This window comes from Ailuropoda melanoleuca, chromosome 9 (genome assembly GCF_002007445.2).
Source record: "Ailuropoda melanoleuca isolate Jingjing chromosome 9, ASM200744v2, whole genome shotgun sequence".
In the NCBI taxonomy this organism is placed as follows: Eukaryota; Metazoa; Chordata; class Mammalia; order Carnivora; family Ursidae; genus Ailuropoda; species Ailuropoda melanoleuca.
In genome coordinates, this window is record NC_048226.1 from 81,123,474 (window position 1) to 81,131,157 (window position 7,684).

General features: G+C 36.3%; 1 long non-coding RNA gene across 1 annotated transcript; it reads left to right on the forward strand.

The window, feature by feature from the left end:
* Nucleotides 1–2,040: 2,040 nt before the first annotated feature.
* On the forward strand, nt 2,041–3,701 carry LOC117803804. The gene is made up of 2 exons (XR_004627889.1): nt 2,041–2,100; nt 2,433–3,701. It is a non-coding gene; the product is annotated as an uncharacterized LOC117803804 (long non-coding RNA).
* The last annotated feature ends 3,983 nt before the right edge of the window (nt 3,702–7,684 follow it).

Below are 7,684 nucleotides of genomic sequence, written 5' to 3' on the forward strand. Positions count from 1 at the left end.
TCAAAATAAAAAAATGATAACTCTAAAATTTGAGCTACCTTTTAACTCTATCCACCACAGTAATAAAAAGAGTTGTATACGCTCTATTGCATTTTGCTGAAACAAAAAAAAAATTTTTTTTTAAAGATTTTATTTATTTATTTGACAGAGATTGAGACAGCCAGCGAGAGAGGGAACACAAGCAGGGGGAGTGGGAGAGGAAGAAGCAGGCTCATAGCAGAGGAGCCTGATGTGGGGCTCGATCCCATAACGCCGGGATCACGCCCTGAGCTGAAGGCAGACGCTTAACCGCTGTGCCACCCAGGTGCCCCTGAAACCAAAAATTAAATCAGAGAATAAACAAGCTGGACACATTACACAGGGATAACGTGGTAATGTTGAGAGAGAAGGGAGAACAATGAGCCAAGATCCAGATTCCTATACCAGCTCTGCCATGCTCTGTGTGGGCAAGTCCTTACACTCAAAACTTCACAGGCTACTTGCTTGTAAATAAAAGAATAACAACAGATTTTTAAGGTTTCTCTGTCATCCCCAAATATCTATGACTCTAAAGGGAGAAAAGAAGATTTGTGTATAGATTATTTCAAAAGTGTCTATAGTAATTGTTTCACTTACACACAAAAGGGAAGACCCAGAAGTGTGTTGTCAAGATATCTCTAAAAAAGATCTTCTAGCATCAAAACGCACCGAAGAGTCAAGTAGTCAAGTAGTCAAGTAGACTTTTGTTGAAATACTTAGTAAATAGTATTGGCTAGTATTCAGTGAGTTCTTATTATTCAAAATCTTATTTAGTTCTCAACACAATCCTCTGATATAAATATCTTTTTATACTTATTTTGTAGATAAGCAAACTGAGATACAGTTAAGGAGTTAGAAAGTTCTAAAGAGGAAAAAACCAGGATTTAATCCCAGGCTGTTCAGACTCCAAAGTCCGTATATTTAATCACCATACAATTCTAACCACTCTCTCCAGATTACTAATTGGAGAGGCAACATAGTAAGTTTTCTATAACTCTTCAATTTGTGCTTCAAGCTACATAACATACACTATTTGCATATAGGCACTTTCTCAGTATCTCTGCTATGGAGTTGAACATTATTCCTCTTCCTTTGGTTTGTATGAAAATATTTTCTTAATTTACTGAGACTGAGAAAAATGAATCATTGATAAACCATGCTAGGCTGTTGAAAGTGCTTGAGTAACTCACTGAATTTTAATATTCTCAACATCCAAATACTATGGTATAAACTGAACTAAAAGTAAGATGGCTTCCATTCAAGCCCTTCCTTCACCAATTGTCTTTAGGACCTTGAGCAGATTATCTCATTACTCTGAACATTAGTTTCCCAACAACAAAACAGAGCTTTCCTCAGTAATATTATGACCCAAAAAGGTAAAATGGAAGGAAGAAAGGCTTTGGAGCTAAAAGCACCTGGGTGGGAATTTCGTCTGGAGTAATGTTACCTCTCACCTGAGTCTCTGAGTTTCAGGTGTTTTGTCTGAAAAATGAGGATGACAACGGTAACCCCATGAGACTAAAATGCAGATTAAATTAGGGACCTTTCTTCACATATAGTACTTTAATACACAACAATAGAAGAAACAAAAACAAAAACAAAAAACCAGAAGTGTTTCTGAACACTGCGGTAACATTCTGTCCTGGATATGACATATTTTCTACACCTAGTCCACTGGGCAACTGTGTTTTCTTTTTCCTTTCTCTTCCTCTTTTTCTTGTGGCCCCCCAAAATGCATTACTTAAAAAATACTACGGGCAAAGTGAACTTTCCATTCCACATGATGATTAACATGTTCTTGACCTTATTAAAACAAGCATGGAGCTCCAACAACTAATTCATCAATAGAAAAATTAAGAAAATTACACATCAACGTAATTGGTAAATTTTTTAAAAAGATTTTTATTTATTTATTTGACAGAGAGACAGCCAGCAAAAGAGGGAACACAAGCAGGGGGAGTGGGAGAGGAAGAAGCAGGCACCCAGTGGAGGAGCCTGATGTAGGGCTCGATCCCACAATGCCAGGATCATGCCCTGAGCTGAAGGCAGACGCTTAATGACTGCGCTACCCAGGCGCCCCTGGTAAATTTTTAAAAAATATTTTACAAGTTTACATTTTGGTAAAATTGCTAAGTATATGTGTATCTTATAAGTTGTGGAACCAAAAGAAACTACCCCCTTAGACATGTTAAATGTAATGAACAGATATATATGTTACTATTATATGTACCTCATTCTCTTTTCCCTAGATGCTATCTATGAAAAGCCCAGAGATGAATGGTAATTTAAACTATAAAGTTGTGTTTAAATACTGCAAGTGATAGACTATTTATTTCCCCTCTATCTTCCTCTGAATTATTCTATTCCTTACTCTATGTAGATATTTACATGTTGTGTTCTCTTTATCTCATCAGATGAGAGAAGACTGAAAACTCAAGACCCTTGCATGGATAAGATAATCTGAAAAAACAAGTAGATGTCTCAGGACTGTCACTCAGCTATCACTAGGCAAACGTGTCATTTACTGTCCAAAATGAGGACACCTTTGAAACAGAAAGGGCACTACTAATAGTTATACCAGGAAATAATGATGAACCAGGTCTCTCTCAGACAGATGAAGATGTATGATTAATGTGTCACTGCACCCACATTGTGTTGGTTCAACCTCAAAAGTACTTTCTAGCTATCTAAAATATATCCTGCATTTCATGCTTTTTCATAGTCTCTACTACTGCAACATCAAGTCACTTTTTTCATGCCTAGATTGTTATAATAGACTCGTTAATAGTCTTTGCTTACACCTTCCTCTCCCCTCCACCCCATTTCCTCAGCCAATTTTCCACACAGTGACCAAAGATATCATTTTTAGAGAGTGGTTCTATACTGGGAGAAATTTTGCCTGCCTTGGGATATTCAGCAATGTCTGGAGACAATTGTGATTTACACCACTTGGTGGCTGCTGTTGGCAATAAGTGGGTAGAGGCCAGGGATGCTGTAAAGATCCTACAGGTCCAGATGCTAGCCCCCACAACAAAGAATTATCTAGCCAAAAATGCAAATAGTGCCATAATTGAGAAGCTCTATTGTAAAGTATAAATCAGATCATATCACACCTCCAGTTAAAGTTCTCCAACATATGTAAAATAAAACCCAATTACCTTACCACAGAGGACCTCTTCTTATCCTCTACATCCTTTATCTCTCTGACTCATAACTTCCTACAGTCTCCCCTCCCACCCCACTTTTCTGGCAACGTCTTCTTTCTTCAAGTCTGGCTGGTCCCAACCTGGGCGTCTGCCTGAACGGTTCTTCTCTTGGGTTTCTGCCTGGCTGGCTTCATCTCATCCTCAGGTCTCAGATCAAATGTTATCTACTCAGACAGTCTTTTCTGACTACCTTTAGCTGAAGTAGCATGGCCCCATCAAATCCACCCTCTGTCCATCAAAACCATTCTCATTATTCCTCTAGTTCTATTCTCTACACAGCACTTTTGCAAAGAAAATTCATTTACTTATTGCCCTGTTTCTTTCATCAACTTCTCTCCATTATAATGTAAGCTTGTCTGCTTTTTTCTTTACCAAATTCCCGATGCCCAGAGCAGAACAGATCCTGGTAAAGAGGAAGCAAGCAATAGATACTTATCATTGGAAAAACAACTACAGTAAATCACCCTGATAGAGAAANGATAGAGAAAAAAAAAAGGAAATCAGAGTTAAGTTCAACTAGGAATTTGGATTTCCAATTATAGTTTTAATGTTTAATAATAACAATATTAAAATTAGTGACAGCATCTATCACTTACTAAGTGTTTAGCATAGGCTGGGCACTATGCTAAATACTTTATATTAATTTTCACAGTCCTTACAACTTCCCAGCTCACCATCTATACTCTAGCCTCATTCAATGTTGCCATTCCTTGCTACTGCAATCTCTAGACCTTTGCACATGCTAGGCTGTGCACCTAGACCTATTGTCTTCCTCTTCATCCTCCCATTGTCATGCAAAGCTCATATGTGACTACTTATGACAAATTGGATTTAGGGTCTATGTTCCCACAGCACTCTCCTTTATTTCCTTCATAGACAAAAACTCTTTGATTGCAGTCTATCCCCATTGCCTGCCTCATATTTGTGGAATTGATGAATGTGGTAGAGATGACTGACTTACTGATGAGCAAATTGAACTGTACAAGAGCTTAATTCTCCCAGGGTCAAAGAGTGTGCATGTAAATAGGATTCAATTTCAAGCCAATTGGAACACAAAATCTGAATTTTAATCACTCTTTTATATTAGATATGTGGCTTTGGACAAGTTACTTGACCTCTTGGGATCTCATTTTGCTCATCTGTAAAATTTGGTATGAGTGGGAGAGGAAACTTGTAGTAGACCAACAAAATCTGTAGCTCATTTCAGCTCTAACACTCATGACTTTAAGTGCTTGCATAAAAGATGTTTTACAGGTAGAAAGTATTTGACAAGTAGACAAATAATATTGTTGAATTCTACAGAAGACATTCAATGCAGAGAACATGGGCATACGAAACACTTTTCTGTATTCACCAATGCCCCTACTCCTTAGTCAATTTTAAAAATGACCCGTTCCTTCACTTTTTAGGAATTTTCACTCTTATTCTAATAGTGAAAACAGGTAGGTCTGCTCTTTTTCTACAACAAAATTGCAGTTCCTTGATAGGTTAAGCTCCCTGGCTTTCAACCTCCTTGTTTATCCACTCAGGAAACTGGTTTACTGCCTCACAAAACAGCACACCCATGCGATTAGCACTTAATTATGGTGGAGTCAGTAGCTGGGCTATAGGCTCAGGTTGATTTAACTCACTCAAAATAAGCCTGGATTTCGTTTGTTTCATTTGGATTGCAATGTGACAAAATTTTGCACACCATTCACTGCAGATTTCACTTATTCTGAAAGAATATAAACCTTTCATCCATTTTTCTTTTAATGTCAATGTAAAAAAAAAGTTACTTGGAATCTAATATCAAATCCTTCCATGTTAAAAAAATTTTTTTTAATTGGTGACATACACTTAGATGTATATTTAAATGTAAGTATTGCCCTATTTTGCCAATTGGAAAATCACTGTTAAAGATTTATGAAAATAACTGACTATGATTTAAATTGTAACAGACTTTTTGGGTTCATCTATTTTAGTTTTCACCAACTGCTTCCAAAATAAAATGAGCCTTTAAGATGAAATATGAAAGGAATTCCCTTTGTCAGGTGCAGTAGCCAGCCTGGTTTTCATCTTCTTGTGTTGTTCCCTTCTAAATCATACCAGGTTGATCTGTGTGACCATGGAATACAGCAGCAATCATGCATACCACTTCCAAGACTAGGTCATAAATGGCACTATGGCTTTCTGCTTGCTTTCCATTTTGCCCTCTTTCTTGTATCAGCGGGTCTGGGGGATTCCAGCTGCCATGTGTTGAAGAGAGACCTCTAGCCAACAGCCCCAAGGAACTGAGGTCTCCTGCTGACAGCCACATGAGTGATCCTAGAGGCAGGTCCTTTAGCTGTAGTCAAGTCTTTGGATGACTGCAGCCCAGGCCAACACCCTGACTGTACTCTCCTGAGAACCACCCAGCTAAGCCACTTCTGAATTCCTGATCCACAGAAACTATGAGCTAATAAATGTTTGTTGTTTTTAGCCACTGTATTTTTGGGTAATTTGTTAAGTGGCAGCAGATAACTAGTACTGCAGGGAATGAAGACATTTCATTTCTCATTTATACATTCTTCATACTTTATTAAAGCCAAAAGACAGAGAGAGAGATGGAACCTGCCACAGATGGACTACATATAATAATAATAATAAGTAAGTAAACATTATTATTTTAAAGGTAATTTTAAAATATAAAATATAGCTTTTGAATTTTGTTTGTTTATGGAATTGTGTGGGGCCTTAATGGAACATTTTATTATAAAAATTAAAGCAGCATATAGGAAAAGAGGAAAAGATTCAGGAAAAAGAAAAAGAAAAAAACAACTGGAGAATCTAGTCCCAATTGAAAAGGCATACATCATAACAACAGCAATCAGAGCAGTAGTTTTGAAGATTTTTTTGTTTTGGATTGAGAAAGGTTTTTTTGTTTTGTTTTGTTTTGTTTTTAATGAGTTTTTGGAACCCTGAGATAGACAGTCATAGTCAATATGTCCCTTTAGTAGCCTCAGCAAAAACGAAGGAGGAACTGGAAAAAAAATGATGCATAAAGGAGTTGAATGGGCCTTCCACCTGAAAGTCCATCATATAATTTTTAATAGAAATGGTGATAGAAAATATACTTACCCTCTTGCTAATCTCAGGGAGAGGCTTTCAGTGTTTTACTTCTTAGTATGAGATTTGGTGTTCATTTTTTGGTAGATACTCTTTATTTTAAAGATTTTATTTTTAAATAATCTCTACACCCAACATGAGGCTCGAACTTACAACCCCAAATCAAGAGACACATGCTCAACCAACCGAGCCAGCTAGGTGCCCCAGTAGATACTCTTTATCACATTAAAGGCATTCCTTTTTGTTTGCTAAGAATATTGTTTTTTCATAAATTGGTGTGGAAATCTGGTATAGTTCTTAGATACTCGCAAACAGGACCCCAGCTCTTGCTGCATGTTTTATGCGGTTTCACTCTGGTCTTCTCCAGCTGTGTCCTAAGCTGTGGGTGAATATATTGGCCATATTCCAACTTACACAATAATTTCACCTCTCCATAGTCCCTCTTCATTTTCATTTTGGCATCAATATATGAGCCTTATAAATGGATAAAATGACAATGCGAGTGTTGTAAAATTATACATTGGCACAAAGTAATATAATATTTCTTTTTAAAAAGTGTTAGTTTGAAAGAACAAAACTATATATGCGAAGATTAAGATAAAAATTAAAATAAATAGGGGCACCCGNTCTCATAGTGAGGAAATTTCACATAAAATGTGCATTTCAGGATCATGCTAAGATATTTGATTACACAGAGCAAATAGTTCCAAATGAAAATAACTGGCTAGAGCCATAGCTGGTTTATGGAAAATTACTCCAAATCTTACACCTGCTATATGAAAACAAACAAATAAACAAAACCTTGACATAGGTTTCTCCAAAATTTAACACATACCCTAAGAGGTATTTGACATTAAGCAATAACAAGTAGTGGAGCTGAAGCAAAGCCTTTTAAACCATTAATAATAGAAAACAGTAATGCTAGAGGAAAGATTCAAATATATTTCTGTTCACTATAGAAAACATAAAATCACTATCAAATAAAGAGGCAATCAAAATAAAGCAGCAGACAAAAAAATAGGAAAAATTATTATAGATGTACATAAGCAGTTAATTAATAAAAATATTTCATTGTTTTTCTGGATTTGGTCATGTTTTCTGATTTTATCATGTTTATCTGGATATTTGTCAGAATTTTCTCATTTGTAATTTATTGTGATTCCTTTGCTCATTCTAAGTGCTCACTTTTTAACCATTTTATTTTTATAATATTGTATTCTTTTTCTTAAAGAGCCCCACAAAACTTAGATTTGTCCCTACCAGTTATTAATTGAGAGAGAGAACATCAAAAAGGATGGTCACAGGCTAGATAATTCAAAAGAATACAACTAGTACTCAAGGAATGCCTTGAAAAAAATTAATGAGACCATAGA